This window comes from Chiloscyllium punctatum, chromosome 1 (genome assembly GCF_047496795.1).
Source record: "Chiloscyllium punctatum isolate Juve2018m chromosome 1, sChiPun1.3, whole genome shotgun sequence".
Classification (NCBI taxonomy): Eukaryota; Metazoa; Chordata; class Chondrichthyes; order Orectolobiformes; family Hemiscylliidae; genus Chiloscyllium; species Chiloscyllium punctatum.
In genome coordinates this window covers 41,000,326-41,020,492 of record NC_092739.1, presented here as the reverse complement: position 1 = coordinate 41,020,492, position 20,167 = coordinate 41,000,326, and the positions used below count along the sequence as shown (strand labels likewise).

The following is a 20,167-nucleotide window of genomic DNA, read 5'->3' as shown; positions in this document are numbered from 1 at the left end:
CTCAGCACTGTCTCCATGACTTGTCCAGACCTGTCCTACCTGCCTATCTCCTTTTCCACCTATCCATTCCACCCTCTCCTCCTTGACCTATCACCTTCATCCTCTCCCCCACTCACCCATTGTACTCAATCTTTTTTCTCCCCACCACCACATTCCTCTAGCTTATCTCTCCACGCTTCAGGCTCACTGCCTTTATTCCTGATGAAGGGCTTTTGCCCAAAATGTCGATTTTACTGTTCCTCGGATGCTGCCTGAACTGCTGTGCTCTTCCAGCACCACTAATCCAGTTTCCAGCATCTGGAGTCATTGTTTTTACCTCGTATATTTTAAATGTGTTTAATCTGTTTGTTAATCAAATTGTCCTTGAAATACATCTTGTTCTCACCCAAAATATGAAGAAAATACATTCAGCAAAGCTTTTCTTCAAAAGCTGATTGTGGTTTTGCTGTCCTTCAATTCTTCACAGAACCTTAACAGTATAGCCATAATTATCACAACAGCTTGCTTTTATAATTGTGGTTTGAATGCAGTTAAAGTTTCAATGCGTTTGAAGCTACTTTAACAAAACCCAAAGCACAAAGCCAGGTGAGTTATTGGAAAAGGTCAAAGAGGTGGGTTTTAAAAAGCCTAAAAGGTAGAAACAGTTGATTTAAAATATCTATCTTGCCTCAATATGGAGGCCAAAGGTGCACCCTGTGTTCTGTGCTCTAAGTGTGGACTCACCAAAGACCTGCAGCAAACTTCATTACTTTTAAATTCCAATTGGTTCGCAATGAAGTCCAGTAAACTGTTTTCCTAAATACTTGCCCTTGCATGCTAACCTTTTACTTGTATGAGCACACCTAAGACTTGGTAAACATCAGTATTTACAATTATAAAGATGTTCTGTTTTCCTATTCTTACAAAGCAAAATTAATCACCTCATGATTCCTCCAAATTGTATTCTATTTGTAAGATTTTTGCACAGTCACCAAACCTGTCCATATATCTTTATGTTCTCTTCACAGCTACATTTCCAGCTACCTTTGTATCAGCAGCAAGATTAGATGATCTCTTTGTCAAAGTCATTCTTAGAGACTGAAATCCCAGCATTCATTTCCACAATGCTCAACTAGTTACTATCTGCCAAACTAACCTTATTCTCCACTTCCTGTCTGTTAACCAATCCTCCATTCATTCTATCATTCCCAACTCCATGAGCACTTACTTTGTGTATTCATTTTTTGCTTGGTGAAATATTGGGTGCTATGTGGAAATCCAGGTATACTAAATGTATTAGTCCCCTTTATCGATTTTATTAGTCAGATTTAGAAAAAAACTTTTAAAATTTATCATTCTTGATTTCCCTTTCATAAAATCATGTTAACATGATCATATTGAGATTTGCAAAGTGTATTGTTATAACTTCCTTAATAATAGATTGTAGCACTGATTGATGTCAGATTAACTGGTTTGTAGTTCCCTGTTTGGTCTCTCCATTCTCTCTCAAATTACATGTCACATTTGCTAATTTTCAATCTGGTGGGACTGTTCAGAGACAGTTTGGAAACTCTAGCAGTGCATCTCTTCTCTCTGCAGCTCTCTTTGAGAGCCCTAGAGTTCTGTAATGACAGAAGATAGTCAATATCCTTACCTCAGGCAGTATTCTGGCCAGTTAGAAAAAGCCAGTGAAGGGTACAGATACTGAGGACTGATGATCGGTGAACAGTTCAACAAATGATTTATCTGTAGCTGTGCATCTTTTGAGTATTAGTCATGTTTCTCCTTGAATTAACCATGTGATCTGTTGTCCCAGGAACTGTTTCAATTTTACAACAATTCACAAAATATAGCTATCACATTTCAGCTGCAGCTACAGTAAAATCAGAATTTGTGATCCCATGTCCCAGAGTGAGCAATAACACGAGAGTTCTGCTCATGTAGAAAATGACTCAAAAATGTAATATGAATGAAATAGCTTCCTGTAGGGTTTGTTTTAACAGCAGGATTGAAATATTACTTAATACTATTCCAATCTGCTTTGTCGTCCTTGGGTGAAAAAAAAAAGTTTTCAGTATTCAGCAGCTCAGAAAGCACACCCAAGACGTGGTAAACATCAGTATTTACAAGTTAAAAATAAAGTTCTGCTTTCCTATTCTTAAAAAGAAAATTAATCACTCACCATTCCTCCAAATTACATTACATTCTCCAATTTGATACATTAGCCATAAATATGCAGCAAAATGCTATTAACCTTAGTTGGATTAATATTGCTTTGAGTTGTCTCACGCACAAGTTTCTGAAGCCTCTGGGGCCCTCTTTTCAGGTAATGAGATGGTTATACAACTGATAACGTTCTTTGATTTTAAAAGTTGCCGCAATCTGCTTGATTAACTTATTCATACCAACAGATTTGCAAAGTGTCGTTTCTAAGTGCGATGGATATTGAGCTTGGTCACAGGGTTACATATCAACAAAAGCTCTCTCAACAAGGCTGGAGCTGAACCGAAACAATGTATGCCCGAAGCATGTTCACTATCCTTCCACTCCAACCCTTGTATTGTCATGAATAACCCTTGAAACTGATTTTCAAACAACCCTTGATTTAAATATACAATCATCTTTAACCAGCAAGCATATGAACAGTACAAACAGCACAATGTCACAGTGGCAACATGGTGTTCATGCGATATTTCTCCAATTTTTACTGTCTATTGAGACCAAAGGCAAGATCTTGGATCATTATATATATATAGGGAACCTCCACTCAGTAGAGGCAGGCAGAGATGACAAAACTGATCATTGACTCCTAAGTGCCAGCTAGGTATTTGGCCAACTGAGGAAATGGGGCTTCAGAGACTTGGCATCTCAAAAGTATTAGACAAGTACCATCAGCTGTGTCTTCTCAAGATCCTTCAAAACCCAAAGGCAAAGAAGGCAGTGCAGTACTGACATCCTCAACCCAACCAACTGACGCAGTATTAAAACAGTAATTAACTATAACAGAACCAGCTCCACTGGGTGGGGCATGTTGTTTGGTTGTCTGTCACCAGACTGTCAAATGCAACTATTCTACTTGGAACTCAGCCAGAGCAGGAGATTCCCAGGAAGACAACAGAAATAATTTAGAGATTTTCTCCAAGCATCCAGGATGAGGTCAAACATCCCTGCCAACTCATGGGAGGTGACTGACCAAAAGGGAGAAAGTTCATTTCGGAATGCACAGAGCACATAGAGAGACAGCATGGGTGTGTACAGAGGTGAAACTGAGGTGTCAGAGAGTGTGCACAAACCTCTCAAAGACTCATCTCCCTGACTGCCCAAGCACCAACTGTCCCACATGGGACAGAGTGTTCAGATCACGGATTGGCCTTATCAGCTATCTGAGAATCGAATCTGAGAGCCAGCAAGTCATCCTTGTTCCCAGAATAGTGCCGAAGAGGGGAAGGGGGAATCTGCAATATGCGTTTGTGCGTTTATCATGTGTAATCCTAGGGCAAATTCACTTTATCCAATATGGCATGAACTGGTATCTGTGTTTTATCTGGTTGATGTAACGAGCCTAAGCATTTACAAATCAATGCCATTTCAGAAGAAGTAGAATTTGTAGCATCATTAAATTCTGGAAATGTGGAACTTTGAACTTACAGTTATTCTCAGCACTATGGTGCACCTCTGGCGAGATGTCTAGCTCAGAGTTAGGGGCATTACCACTGTGCCACTGGAGCACTAACTCTGGGCTTGTGTTCTGGTGAGACTAAACTGTTTGAATTGGAGCTGGTAATTTTGGTCGAAAAAAAATGATTGTGAGGCATTTACATGTTTCTTTATATAAAGGAATTGGGTAAATTAATTGGGGTTTATCTCAGAATGCAAGTCAAGTTTTAACATAATCTGCTAATTACTTGCATTGACTGCATGAGATGCATGTTTAGCCTTGCCAGCACAAAGAAAACTAATTAGAAACCATTGAATTTCAATAGAGTTGGATGGGGAGCACTGGGATAAGGGTATAACTACAGTTTGACAAGTTTTCATAGATTGTTTCACATAAATATGGACATGGAAATTTATAAATAGAATATAAAAATAAAGATAGAGTGTATAGTTTTATAATACATATTTTTAATGTATTACACCTGTGCCAAAACCCAATTTTCCTTTACTCTCTAAGCCTATTATACACACACACTCTAAGCCTTTTATTATATACACACTATTATCAAGCTCCCAACATGCAATGTCACAGGAGAGGGATTTGTGCACTTGCAAATTTTCTCTTCCAAATATTTATCTAGGAACCTCAATTATCCGAAGGACATAGGTGGGGAGTATTTCATTCAGTTAATCATTCTTCCAGTGCAGGATCTGATTAGCTTTGGAGGCCAAGCCATGGCCTCTAATCCAGGGTTTAAGGTGTCACAGGCACATTATGAAGGGAAGTGAAGTGTGTAAGTGGATAAGGAGCTAGGGTGCCAGGTGGCAAAGGAATAGGGTAACGGATGAGTGGTAAAGGGACTAAGATGGCAGGTAGACCAGGGCTGGAGTCAGATGAGGAGTGTGCGGAATCAGAGTACATAGTCCCATTTTATAGTTAACAGATAATTCGAGTATGTTTTAATGCCTGTGACTTTTTCCAGATTCCATTGAGGCAGATTACTACCTCAATGGAATCAAGTTAGGTAAAGGGGCAGTACAGAGAGATCTGGGTGTTCTTGTACACCAGTCAATGAAGGTAAGCATGCAGGTACAGCAGTTAGTGAAGAAGGCTAATAGCATGCTGGCCTTCATAACAAGAGGGATTGAGTATAGAAGCAAAGAGGTGCTTCTGCAGCTGTACAGGGCCCTGGTGAGACCACACCTGGAGTACTGTGTGCAGCTCTGGTCTCCAAATTTGAGGAAAGACATTCTGGCTATTGAGGGAGTGCAGCGTAGGTTCATGAGGTCCATTCCTAGAATGGCGGGATTACCTTACACTGAAAGACTGAAACGACTGGGCTTGTATACCCTTGAGTTTAGAAGACTGAGAAGGGATCTGATTGAGACATATAAGATTATGAAAGGATTGGACACTCTGGCAGCAGGAAACATGTTTCCGCTGATGGGTGAGTGCCGAACCAGAGGACACAGCTTAAAAATACGGGGTAGACCATTTAGGACAGAGATGAGGAGAAACGTCTTCACCCAGAGAGTGGTGGCTGTGTGGTATGCTCTGCCCCAGAGGGCAGTGGAGTCCCAGTCTCTGGATTCATTTAAGAAAGAGTTGGATAGACCTCTCAAAGATAGTGGAATCAAGGGTTATGGAGATAAGGCAGGAAGAGGATACTGATTAGGAATGATCAGCCATGATCATATTGAATGGCGGTGCAGGCTTGAAGGGCTGAATGGCCTAATCCTGCACCTATTGTCTATTGTAATATTGTGGTAAACGAAGTTAAAAATCATACAACACCAGATTATAGTCCAACAGGTTTATTTGGAAGAACAAGCTTTTGGAGCGCTGCTCCTTCATCAGGTAGCTAGTGGAACAGGATCATAGGACACAATTTACAGTAAATTCCTACCCCACTAGCTACCTGATGAAAGAGCAGCGCTCCGAAAGCTTGTTCTTTCACATAAACATGTAGGACTATAACCTAGTATTGTGTAGTTTTTAAAACTTTGTTCACCCCAGTCCAACACCGGCACCTTCACCTCCTCCGAGTCACAGCCCTCTGAAATCTGCAACTCTAACTCAGGAGTTAGAGACATTTCTGGAGCGGTGAAAGCATTGGATAAGTATCCATTGGAAATTTAAATTTCCCAGGTCCTACCTGAAGTGCAAAAGGTGCCTGCAAAGTGCCCATAGCATTTTTTTTCAGGATTCATTACTACAATGACTGGCTTCCAATCAAACGATCTGGATCATTATTTTAGCTTTGACCTGACTAATAACTTTTGTATTGTTTGGAGCTAATTGAAAGTCAGATCTTTGGTCTATTCCAATACTTTGGGTATAATTTGCTTATGGCAAATATTCGACATGTGAGTTAAAATGTTATTTCTGTTTATACATCAACTATTGCATGATATAGGCAGAGAGAGAGAGCGCAAGTGAAAGCGAGAGAGCGAAATGGTGTTTAGGTAGGGAAATCCAAAAACAAGGCTTTGCCTGTTGAAAGCATAGCCACCCAATGGTGAAGTGACTATAATGGAGGATGCTGAAGAGGTCAGATTGGAAGGGTGCAGATAACTTGGAACGTTATGACACTGGAGCAGAAGGTTGTAGAAATTGGGAGCAGTGAGGATGAGGAGGGGTTTGAGAATGAAGAACAATTGAGAATTTTCAAACGGAAGTGCAATTAGACTGGGTGGCAGAGACGTTGAGTGAGTGCAGGGACAACAGGTGTTACAGACATTAACATTTTATCTGCATGGAGACGGTCAACATGCTTTAAAACCATATTGATTTCCATTTGACAACACGAATTATTCCTTCGCCTGCAAGCAGAGAGAAAGATTTTATTCACCAATGTCTATATGACCAAGCAGATGGTATGGGATCTATGGAAAATACAAAGCAAGCAAGGACAGAGGAATGAATGCAATGCCTATATAAACTTTAATTAACTTGTCCTTGTTAAAACATTTAAGCAAATGAACAAAACATCAACATTCTTAGAAATGTTACTTCCTTGGTTTTGGGAGATAAAGCATTAAGTGGAATAAAGCATTTCAATCAATGATGATTTGCATTTATTCAGTGGTATGTGGTTTGTAACTCAATGCCAAGTTGTACTACTGAGCACATATATGGATTCATTCATTAAAGACGCTGTGGTCAGAGATAAAACTACCCTGAATGTTGATGCAAAGCACAGACCTCACATTCTCATAGAAGGAAGGTATGCAATGCATCAGTGCCCAAAAGATAAAACCATAATTCTTGTTTTGTTTCTTCCTCTTCCAAAAGTAACAGAACACTTAGTACGGAATTTAACTTCCACAACCTCGGTCTCAGTGGTGGCCTCAGAATTTGTACCATTGTAGAACAAAATGTTGGAGCCTTAACAACCCTGGAACTCCTTCTTGAACAGCACTGTGCATGCACCCACATTGGAAAGCTAATCACAATTCAAGATGCTACCACTTTCACAACGGCAATCAAAGGATGGACATTAGACATCAAAAGGGACCGTTAGTGAATTAAAACTAATCAGAACTCAACAAAATCAAGTTAAGCATTCTCAGAAATAAATAAATATGCAACAGTGTCACCAATCTTGCAGGATTTTGTCAACATATACAATGAATCATTGAATCCCTACAGTATAGAAACAGGCCATTCAGCCCATCAACACCCGCCCTCCAAACAGCATCCCACCCAGATCTACCCACCTCATCTCTGTAACCCTGCATTTCCCATGGCTAATCCACCTAACCTACACATCTTTGGACAGTGAGAGGAAACCAGTGCATCCAAAGGTAACCCACTCAGACACGAGGAGAATGTGCAAACTCCACACAGACAGACAATCACCCGAGGGTGGAATCGGTCCCTGGTGCTGTGAGGCAGCAGCACCAACCACTTAGCAACTGTGCTACCCTTAATCATCTGTTAAATAGTAATAATTGCAACATATATAGAGCAAGAAATGTTTTAGGTAATCTACACTGTAGACATTGCATTTTTCTTTATGGATTACAGAGAGAGGTATTCTCGATGCTTCTTCCCCCCAATAATGGACCTGGGTCTTTATCTGGGCTCGTGCTTCTCTTTAACTATAATGTGATGGAGAAGGTCTCATGACACTATAGAGCAGATTAGATCGGCCAACAGGTATATCCTGTCAGTCATTTTCATATCTACCTAATAAAGAAATGTAAAATGATAGAAGTTAAATTGACAAGAGCTTTAATATTATTATATTATATTCTGCAAGTTTTATTTTTATCTAAGCCTTTAAAATCCCTCATGATCTCCAGCCATGTTCCTGAGAGATTTGTAACCTGCGCTGATTGTAGTAATGAAAGTTGGCAATATCCAGTATCTCACAAGGCAATAGAAAGACTCATCAGTTGTAGTAATCATGTGCGAGGTAGTCCTACAGGCATCTCAGGACAAAGTCAACATGCTAGGCCGCTGCCAAACCAAACAAAAGCTGTACTAAGAAATCAGTCGCTGTTGCAGGGTGAGTGATTGTACTCCCAGGTCAGCAGCAACCGTACTTCCTGCTCACAGTAGAGAGAGATCGAAAAAGCCAACTCCAAAAACTGCAAACCGGCATCAACCACAATTTACTCAACAATATTCACTGGACAACTGTCGTCATCAACAGTGGGAAATGACAGTCGCTGCTATAGTTGCTTCTAACTCATTGCATTAAAATCATTACCTCTTTTTAAAAATCTGCAGTTTCAAAATGATGGGAATCAACATAATGATCAAATTATTTTTGCCCTTCTGGCAATTCTATGCATGAGGCAAACAACAGTAATTTCTATATGCTGTCAAACACTGAGAAGGACCAATCACCAATTCCAATTCTTCAACTATTTGAGTTGGTTATCTGGCAGCTGTTATTCATTAAATGAAAAGCCTGCTCAGTTCCAGAGACACTTAATTTCCAAAATCCCAATTCTAGATTTTATGCCAAAGTAATCACTGGAAATTGGTAGAATTGCGTCCATGCCATGGTTTACTGAATTGCTTTGGCAGGAGCACATTATTGTAACAAATCTAACATGACTGATCATCGCAAAGTGTTATTCTATGGAGGAACCACCTGCACCGACTTCATTAGCTGGAAGTGGAAGCTTTGGGGAAGGTTACTGCATGTCAGAGCTTTGTTGTTGCTGCTTTGCATTTTGATTCAATCTTATTTGTTTCCTATTTTAAATGCCTTTGTCCCTGAGATACGCACATCACAGTGCTAACATTCAAATATTCTGTATCACACTGCTGTGCCATTATGGGGCATATTAAGTCGATATCAAGGAATGGAAAAACTTAGAACATATCAAAGAACATTAGAACGTAAAATGGGATAGCACAGGAACAGGTCCTTCAGCCCATCATGTCTATGCCAACCATGATGCCATTCTAATTGAATCCCATCTGCCCTCACATGACCCATTTCCCTCTACTCCCTGCCAGTTCATGTATCTGTCTAAATGCCTCTTAAACATTACTATCATATCTGCTTCTACCACCTCCCCTGACAGCGTGTTCCAGGCACCTACTACCCTCTATATAAAATACTTGCCTTGCACATCTTTTTTGAATTGTCCTCCTCTCGCCTTAAATCTGTATCCCCAAATATTTGACATTCTACCCATTATAAAGACTCTGACTATTCACCCTACCCACACCTTTCCTATTTTTGTGTACTTCCACCAGATTGCCCTCAGCCTCCAATGCTCCAGTAAAAAACAACCCAAGCTGGTCCCAGCTCTCCTTATAGTTAATGCAGGCAATATCCTGGTAAAGATCAACTAGCAGAAAGTGAGGACTGCAGATGCTGGAGACCAGAGTTGAAAAGTGTGGTGCTGGAAAAGCGCAGCAGGCCAGGCAGCATCCGAGGAGCAGGAGAATCGACGTTCTTCAGGAATGGGGCTGGTGTGCCAAGCAGGCTGAGATAAAAGGTGTGGGAGGGTGGTGGAAAATTTGGGGGAGGGGCGCTGGGAATACAATAGGTGGAAGGGGTTGAGGGTGATAGGCCGGAGAGGGTTGGGGGCGGAGAGGTCAGGAAGAAGATTGCAGGTCAAGAGGGCGGTGCTGAATCCGGGGGTTGGGACTGAGATAAGGTGGGGGGAGGGGAAAGGAGGAAGCTGGAGAAATCTACATTCATCCCGTGTGGTTGGAGGGTTCCTAGGAGGAAGATGAGGTAAACCCAATTGCATCCTCTCCACATTCTGCCATAGGGGATTCCTGTGTTGCCTGTTTGCCTGCTCCTCCATGCAGTCACCCATCTATCTGGCTGAACCTTTGGCATGACCACATCCCGGAAATTCCAATCTCTCCAACTTTCTGCCTCCTGCGTGTTCCTGAGCGAGTCCTCCTGCTGCTCCAACTGATCCTTGCAGCCTGACAGGAGCTGCAGGTGGGCACCCTTCCTGCAGACAGAGTTCTCAGGAGACAATCAACTCTCCCTGACCTCCCATAGCTCACAGGAGAAACATACCACTCCACTAACTGTCATTACGCCCCCGCTCTAGTAGCGATTGAATCAAATGAAAAGGAAAGACCTTACCTTGTTGTACCTTAACACAGCTCACCCTCCTCAGTGAAACCCCATGCTCACCAAAGCTTCAAACAGCCCTCCTCTCTCTCGGTCTCATTGATTTGAGGAGGAGGGAGGGGGAGAAACACCACAGCAGTGTAATGTTTGGGACCTGATTTTAAACACAGCTGAGAATGCCCTTTAAATATCAGTCAGTGGGGCCCACCAAAAATTGGATATGATTTGAAGCACAAGTCCACTTTTTTTTGTTAAGCACCCAGGTACAAACCATTTCACCTGATTCATAGAATTATATAAAATTATGCTACCGAGGAGGCCATTTGTCTCAATTGCAGTATATGTTTAAAGGAAATGAAAAAGCAGGGGATGTTGTAAGCTGTGCCAAAAGGCAGGTCCAACAAGTGTGAATAGTAACCTTGGTAAACTTGATAGGTACACACAAGCTGCGTGTATGGTGGCACAGTGGTTAGCACTGCTGCCTCACAGCGACTGAGACCTGGGTTCAATTCCTGCCTCAGGCAACTGACTGTGTGGAGTTTGCACATTCTCCCTGTGTCTGCGTGGGTTTCCTCCCACAGTCCAAAGATGTGCAGGTCAGGTGAATTGGCCATGCTAAATTTCCTGTAGTGTTAGGTAAGGGGTAAATGTAGGAGTATGTGTGGGTTGCGCTTCAGCGGGTTGGTGTGGACTTGTTGGGCCGAAGGGCCTGTTTCCACACTGTAATCTAATCTATATCCTGCCTGTTGTGGAGTTTTTGAAAAACTCTTGGTGCTGAAGCATGACTTTGTCCTCATTGATACTCATTTAACCTCAAATCTCTCTCACAGGCTACATAAATCCCTGGCCATTGACAAGGCTTTCTGAAAAGTGTATTCACGGTCAGATTAAGCAGCTACAGGGTGGCAGCAGATCACCGCCTTAACTCCCTCAACCACACTATTCCTCTTCAACAGGCAGGATCAATATCAGGACATAACTCTTTCAGAGAGGTTTCCTTTGTTTTTGGATCTACCATCCATCCTTCCCACCTGACAGCACCAATTCCATCCCAACTCCAGCTGACTGGTGACAGTCACACAGAAACAAACAACTCTCCTCTTGTTTATCTCAGGGTTCAAACTGTTTAAATAAAAATAAAAGACCCGATGCTTCCATTTAATTGCCCTGCGTCACATAAAGTCACAGCTCCTGCCACGTAACTGGGGAGAGAGTTAGGAACTGGTCAAAGAGGGAGACTTGATATACTGAATCACAGGGACAGGACACTGAAAATCCATGGAACGATAATGCCAGAAAATGCGCACGCAGCTTTTCAGAAGCAAAACGTTACACAGCAGAAACCTTTATCACCAGCAAATCTCCTGAAATTGGGAAGGCTGTCAAAATCACACTCATGCCTCTAGGGAATGTTCTCCATGCCTGTATTGGAAATGAATGGATTATCAGCGCTTTCCTTTCCCGTCCTCAGAAAGAAGTTTAAAATGGTTCAAGGAGCATCTTATGAAACGGTCCAGCTTTTAAGACAAAAAAAAGGCTGGAAAATGAGATTAGAATCTGATTTGTGCATGATGACCTGCTCAGACACAATGAACTAAAGGGCCTTTCCACAAATGACTCTAAAATGATTTGAGCCCATCTTCAAAGACCAGACAAAGGTATTAACATGGACCCCCAAGTTGAATCTATGCACCTTCTGCTGGGCCCATATGCCTCTTCTAACTGGGCAGATCAGCCATCAAAACCCAGGAACTTTAGATGTACCAATCTTAACAGTCAGTCTTCGGAAGCTGTCAGGATGGGACGTGTAGTGTGCTAGAGGATCCATGCTGGGACCTCAATTCTTCACAATCGAGATAAATGCTTGGGGTGAAGGAACTGGAGATATGGTAGCTAAACTTGCTGATAACACAAAGATGGATATAAAAGGAGTTGTGAAGAGGACATGAGGAGCCTACAAAGGGATATAAATAGGTTAAGTGATTAAGCAAATACCTGGTAAAAATAGCCGTGAAGACTGAAAAAATGCAGCATGTTATCTGAATGGTGAGATGTTGCAGAGCTCTAAGCTGCAGAGAGATGTGGGTGGCCTCACACATGAATCGCAGGAGGTTAGTCTGCAGGGACAGCAAGGGATCAGGAAAGCTAACAGAATAATGTGTTTAATTGTGAGGGGAACTGAATGCAAGAGTTGAGAGTTTATACTTCAGTTATACAGGGCATTGGTGAGACCAAAGCCCTCCAAATGTAGGGATTCTATGATTCTATTCTATAACCGTGTCTGGAGTATTTGTAACTATACTTAAGGATGGATGTTAGTGCATTGGAAGCAGTTCAGAGAAGATTCACCAGATTAATACTTACAACAAGCAGATCCCCTCAAGAGGAAAGGCTAGACTGACTACCCTCTGGAGTTTAGAACAGCCAGCAGCAACTTAACTGAAAAATAAATGATCCTGAAAGGACTTGACCAAGTGAATGATTTTTCCTCTTGTGGGAAAATCTAGAACTAGAGGTTATAGTTCAACAATAAGGGATTGGCCATTTTAGGCAGAGATAAAGAAAATATTTTCTCTCAGAGGGTTGAGTCTCTTTGGAATTCGCTTCCTCAAAAGGCAGTGAATGCAGAATCTTTAAATACTTTTAAGCCACAGGCAGACAGATTCTTGATTAACGATGGGCTGAAAGATTATCAGGGATATGCAGGAATGCAAAGTTGATGTTAAAATCAGAACTGCCATAATCTTATAGAACACTGGAGCAGTATTGAAGGGCTGAGTGGCTGTCGTACGTTTGTAAACTAAACTCCCTCTGACACCATTGGCTTGCAAGAGTCAAGCAGAGGTTCCATCCTTCACCCAGCCCTACATAATCTTTGATGTCAGTTGCCTGCCCTCTTATTGGAAAGGTTGAGGACTTTCAGCCTCTGCATTCTGTCAGTCAACAATCTCCCAACTGTATCTTTTCCCTCTTGGCAGCAGACTTAGCAATACTCTATCAACTCTCACTGACAGCCTTACAGTATCTCCATAGACATCCACAGCAGTAAACATCTTTTTTTTTTTGCGTCTCTCTAGCACATTATGCCAGCTCAAATTGTGAAGTAAAAAGTGTCTCTTTCAAAGAAGATGGGCTTTCATAATTTCGAGCTACCACAGGGTCTGTTCTGGCTTCCCAAACAACTGTCTCTCTGCAAGCGTTTTGTTTTAAAGCAGCAATACTATAAAGAGCATCAACAAAGATATCTCATCTCAAGATTTTACCAAACCATCCAAAAAAATCAAAGACCTGGGAACAACTTGTTGAGCACATTCAAGATGCTTCATGTCAAAATGTGCTGAGTTTGTGTTAAACACCCTTTGTCTAACATATGAAAAAGTATCCTCTTGATCTCGTGAGGAGACAGGTAATTTTTAAATGGGCATTACTTGCCTACTTTACATTTCTTTGAGCTCTTTAAAGTTTAAAGTCTAATTAATTTAATTATTATTCAGATAAATCACAACCGTCTTTTGTAATCAGCTATCAGGATAAACCTTTCAAATTTTTAAAGTGACATATGCTACATTCCATGAAAATACATTTTACAAAATACAAAAATACTGTGCAAGTCACAAAGATCATTTGAGCATATGCTTGAAAAAACTGCAAGAACTGCATATGAGGCCAGATATCCTGAGGAGTGTCAATCTCCTCAAAATGCAGCTCTGTTCCCACTACTTTCCTGTTCGGACTGAGCTCAGTTTCGCCTGCTGGAAATTTCAATCCCAGGTCTTCCAGAAATGTGGAGCAAAAAACCAGAAAACAAAAATATCCCTCGTAATGCAAGATAATCTGAGGGGATGCCAAATCACTGCCCCCTTAGTCAGTTGCTGGTTGTAAGATCTAAATATCCAGCAGCAAGCCAAATACTTTGACAGTTCCTGTGAAAGGGTAGCTATGTGCAGTAAGTCTGGAGTTAGGGTGATAGTTGGTTTAAGAGTTATGGTGCCTGGTGGGTAGCGTGCCAGATAGGTAGGGTGCCAGGTAAGTGACCAAGTGCTTAGGGTAAGTCATGGGGCAGATGTTGGAGAAATGGTGATGGTTTTGGGTCTCTGGGCTTTCAGTCTGCTAGGGGAGTAGTGTGTGTGTGTGTGTGTGTGTGTGTGTGTGTGTGTGTGTGTGCGTGTGTGTTATGTTGAGTTTACTGTGTCTGGTCAGAAGATGTAACAGCGATCAGGGTGTGCATTTGTATGGTGGGGGCTGGGGATGGGATTGCTAGTGGGTTGAAGGGTCAGCTAGACAGTTATCCAGGAGTTAGAGTGGACTTTAAATTGTCAAAACTTTCCTGGGTATCTTTGGGCTAAAGTGAAGTGAATCCACCTGAATTATTTGCCATTAATGGATTCTTTTGGAAGGTTCCAGAAACAGGGGTCATTGCCCATCAGAATCTTCCATTTCTCAATCAATTCTCACCGAGTGCACTGCACCTGTGATTCCACAATGTGCATCTCGAATGATCTCCTGGTCATTGGACTATCTGGACCATGGTTTAGTTTCCTGATAATCTGGAATATTAAGAAAGCAAAAGCTTCAATAGATGGATAGGATTAAGAAGCTTATAGTTACTTGTGGCATTAAACTTGGGTCCAAAATTTCACCCTATCTTTTAAGCCATGCTGTTTCTTTAAGTCTAGATCATAGAAGAATAATAGAATCCCTACAGCATGGCAGCAGCCCATTCAGCCCATCAAGTTGACACCAACCCTCTGAAGGGCATCTCAACCAGACCCGTTCCTCCACCCTATCCCTGTAACCCTGCATTTCCCATGGCTAATTCGCTTAGCCTGCACATCCCTAGACACTACGGGCAATTTAACATGGCCAATCCACCTAACCTGCACATCATTGGACTGTGGGAGGAAACTGGAACACCCAGAGAAAACCCATGCAGCCACAGGAGAAACGTGCAATCCCCACACAGACAGTCACCCAAGTGTGGAATCAAATGTGGGTCCCCAGTGCTGTGAGGCAGCTGTACTAACCACTGACTTTCCTTGTGTCTCTCTGGGGACAAACTCAAAAGGGAGCTCCAGGTCCCTATATCTATGAAAGAGACATTTTGGTTAATGATTCAATTAATGCTCAGCTACCATGTCTGTGAGCTGCAGTTTCTACATTAGCAATACTGCCAGGAGCTCCCACTGTCCACCCACTCTAACATTGGGAATGGCATCAGAGGTTATGCTATTTCCATGGAATGTCAAATTTTCCAAGAGAGTAATGATTTGGAAAACTTTGGTGAGAATGAAAGCCTCATACTCCTGATTGCCAAGTCGAGTCATAGAGATGTACAGCATGGAAACAGACCCTTCCACCCAACTCATCCACGCCGACCAGATATCCCAACCCAATCTAGTCCCACCTGCCAGCACCCAGCCCATATCCCTCCAAATCCTTCCTATTCATATACCCATCCAAATGCCTTTTAAATGTTGCAATTGTACCAGCCTCCACCACTTCCTCTGGCAGCTCATTCCATACACGTACCACCCTCTGCGTGAAAACGTTGCCCCTTAGGTCTCTTTTATATCTTTCCCTTCTCACCCAAACCTCTAGTTCTGGACTCCCCCAAAATGGGAAAAAAGACCCTGTTTGTTTACCTTATCCATGCCCCTCATGATTTAATGAACCTCTATAAGGTCACCATTCAGCCTCTTGACGCTCCAATAGTTCATTCCAGTGGTGGAAAATCCTGAGCTTTGCACGATTCCCCATAACTCATGTAATCGGACAACACTCAAGCAGAAGGAACAGCCAGTAATGAAATAATTTCAGAATGGGCACATCATATTCTTGAAATGATGACGCTAAGGGATAAACAGTGTGCATTGAAATTTGTTTTGAAGCTTCATGTTAACAGTAAACACTGCCCAGTGGATCTTGGTGACAGCCCGTAGCAGTCATTGAAGGATTAAACAGCTGACTGTAACATTTGATAGTGTTGAAATAAAGCCAGTGATAGCCAATAGGAAACTGTGGTATTTCAAATCATCCATGCAAATATGAAACCTTTGCAGAGTTCAGCCATATGTCAAGCTCTCATGCATTCAGTTCCAATATACTTGAAAAATGAGACTGTCGATTTTAGCCTGGAATTGCACACGCAGCCTGTGTGACCTCACCAGTACTGAAAGGGACCCTTCATCATACAGAGGTCCAATCACTTCCCTATTGAGACTTGTGTGAGCTTGAGAGTGCACAGGAGGCTCAGATGCACAACAAAGTGTAGAAGGGATTCTCTTATCCGTCTTCGTACTTAACGACCATTCCCTCTGAAAAACAGGTGGAGAGGATGGGACTGCTTCCACCATCTGTTTATACAGACAGTGACATCTGGCAACACTTCACATACTTGCAATGCCCAAAATGTATTCAAGACAGAACAACACATGATTTTGAATTTACAGATGAATCTATGTGTTTCTTGAGTTTTTTTTTATTTTAACTGATTTCAGTATGTTTATTGGGACAATATATGAGAAGGTAAGATTGCTGACCGCCACACTGAATTCCCCCCGGCTGGTGATGATGAAGTTCTTTTGTAGTAACTTTGCAGAGACAAACAAAATGGGCAAAACCTGAATGTTCTGTTTAAATGGCAGAATGAATTCTAGGTGGGGGACTCAAACACCTGAATAGCAGGCCTTCTGGTTAGACTTGCCAAACGCTATCCAATTAGACCTCTGGGATTACTGAATAATTAGGACTGGCAGTGGAATGATGATTCAGAATCATCACAACTGAATGTACAGGATTGAAAGGGCCACTGGTAATCTTCACAGCTGATGCATTGTGACTCGCACTGTGGTGACTTGGAGAAGGCCCTTCTGACAAAACTGAAAGGAGGGGGGGGGTGTCTGTGGTGATGTTGTGATACAGTTCACTCAGGGCATTTGAGTTGCTGAGGCAATGTGCACTTTTTTGTTTAAACATGCACATTATAGTCTAGAGCTATGAACATTCTTTTGAATCATTTGTCTGACCAGAAATCTCTCCAGCTCCTACCATCTGCCATTGACAGTCTTTGCAGATTGACACTCAGCCTGTTTGGTCACATTAGGACTACAGGTTGTTCTGCTATAATGCATGTTTTGTTAATGCAAATTCACTACAACACAATTGACAAATTGGGGACATAGTTGCTAAAGCATGAATTTTTAAAGCATTTATTGTTGTAATGTGATTCTGGCCCCATTAGTTTAAATGGTGCTACTATCACACAATTTTCTTATAACATGGGCTTGCACGAGAATGGAACAACTGCAGTATAGCAGAACTGACTGTACACTTTCCTAGGTACTTAAGTCCTCAATTGGACACTTTTGGCTTAGAGACAGAGAAACTGACTACTACAACACAAGATCTCGCTGGGAGGATCTGTAGCCACTTCATATTGTCTTCAGATGGTGGCAGTTTCTCATCCTAACCCTTGATGTCCTTGGGCTGAACGTTTAAAGAGGTTTATGGATTTTGACACAGTGGCATGGAAGAAAAGTAATGTGTGTACGGTTGAGGATAATTCGTAAGTTGGAGAAAACATGGAAGCGATGGTCTTCCCCTATACAGACTGCCCTTCTCCTTCTAGATACAGCTTGCTGCAGAATATTCACTCATCATAACGATCATTTCACCTTGTCTTGAAAACAAGTTAAGTTAAAATTTGATGTCTATAATGTCACAGTAAAACATGATGCCAGAAGTTTTTTGATATCACCAACTAAATAAATACATGGATTTGTTTTCAAATTTTGATAAAGATAGTTTTGTGAAAGAAACACCGACATTTTTGTTTTGTAAAAAATGTGGCATAGTCTCTACATTCTTCTGTAATACATTGAATGTAATGACATTGAATCAGTTAATAGATCTGGATTTTTAAAAAAATGTCTACTCTTGGGAATGCTGCCATGCTTTGGCATCTTCATGGGAAAGAAAATGTACCATTCTTACCTGGTCAGGCTTGTACGTGAGGAGAGAGTGAGGACTGCAGATACTGGAGATCAGAGTCGAAGAGTGTGGTGCTGGAAAAACACAGTCGGTCAGGCAGCATCCGAGGAGCCGGAGAATTGACATTTTGGGCATAAGCCCTTCATCATTCCTGCTGCAGTGCTTATGCCTGAAACGTCGATTCACCTTCCCCTCAGATTCTGCCTGACCTGCTGTGCTTTTTCAGCCCCACACTCTTTGATTTGGCTTATATGTCTCTCCAGGCCTACAACTCTCTGAAATGACTGAGTAAGCCACTCAATTCAAGGGGTGGGCATCACATACTGGTCCAGTGATGGCCACATCCCATGATGATTTTTTTTTAAAAAGCCAGTGTTACACTGGCACAGCATACACTGGCATACACCGTTTAGTAGCATTTAGCTGCCCTCCTCTCGAACAAGAACAGCTCTTGATTACTTTCTAATGAAGCTGGAAACCCATTGATTTCCATTCACATTTAGCCGTGTAGAATAACAACATTGCCATTGACTTCACCAACATGAGAACATTCACTGAATTGGCTGTGGTGCCTGGACATCTATTACCAGCAGGGGGAGCTCTTAGCATCCCTAAGTGGATTGTAAGGTGCTAACACATCACTGCCATTTACATGCTACTGCAGTAATGTGGTGTAATGCACTAACAGTAAGGTACGGTTTCATAATTAATGACACTGGATAAATTTTGATAAAAGCTAGTTATACAGCGTAAACCCAGCAGACTTATGAGTGACTTTTAATTTCAATACGGTTGGCTTCCTCCCTCGGTTTCGAGCATCTGTTTTCAGATTAACTGTGCTTCTGCCAATCCTCCTGGGAATATTTTACACTATTTCCCTGCCGTCGTTATCTGCTGAACCGACTTTCTCATTTCCCCAAGACTGGAGTCAAGGCCTCAGCACTTGCTGCAGCAAAGCATGAATCCAACAAGAAAAGGTCCACTAACATTTGCTGCTGATCAACTGCCCATGCACTGCCCCAAACAGCAAAATAACATGAACCACATGAGTAAAATAAAATCGCTGCTCTGCTATGTGTGTCCCTTGCATGTGCAACCAACTTATAAAACACCTTACACTAAGTACACAAATCTGTGATACTAAGTACTCTAATGCATATGCCAATGGGACTGCGACACTACAGTACTGATTGCTTTTCTTTGCTAACTCCCTCAGTTCCCACTATGACCCAGTTCTTGGACATACCTATGCTCGGGCTCTATGTTTTGCAGGCTTATCACATCATTCATCAAATCTGAAATTCTGTCCTGTTACAGTGTAAACAAGTTTGACCTAGTAAAGGACACTGACATTCTATCCCTGATTAGCACGCAGGCATTAGATAACCAAGCAAGTAGCAAGCTGCTGCATGTCCTCTGGAAAACTGTTTTCAACTGTAATCAGGAAAGAATATTATCTACGCAGTATCAGTGATTTTGTGAAATAGCTTGCATTATTTTTAAAGCTGGCAGGTAGTACTGCTGAAGCTGCTGCAGATTCTGTTTTGATGCAATAGGGCGATTGCATATACATCTTAACCGTAGTTTGGAATTAATAGGCGGGCCAAATTTGCTCAGTTATTAGCACTCATCCTACAGAATTCAGAAGGTTCTGGATTCCAGAAGATCATCAGCTGTCATCTCCACCATTTCCAGCAAGATGCCATCACCAGACACATAACTCCCCTTCGTCATCCGCCTTCCGCAGGGACCCGTTCCTCTGGGACACCCTGGTCTACTCTTCCTTCACTCCCAACACCTCCCACCCCAACAACACCTTCCCCTGTGACCTCCAAAGGTGTAACACCTGCCCATTTACCTCCTCAGTATCCAAGGGCCCAAACATACCTTCCAGGTGAAGCAGCACTTTACCTGCACTTCACACAGTCGAGTCTTCTGCATTCACTGCTCACAATGTGGTCTCCCCTACATGGAGGAAA

General features: G+C 42.0%; 1 protein-coding gene across 7 annotated transcripts in view; it reads right to left on the bottom strand.

Moving 5' to 3' along the window:
- The window catches only part of arhgap24 (Rho GTPase activating protein 24), a 466,730-nt gene that overhangs the window by 114,045 nt on the left and 332,518 nt on the right, over positions 1-20,167 (bottom strand). The window contains exon 1 of one of the 7 annotated variants that reach the window (XM_072595689.1): positions 20,100-20,120. The exons of the other annotated variants lie outside the window; for them this stretch is intronic. The gene's annotated coding sequence lies outside the window, so the exon portion shown is untranslated. Of the gene's footprint in view, positions 1-20,099; positions 20,121-20,167 lie in introns of those variants that run through there. 7 annotated transcript variants of the gene reach the window in all.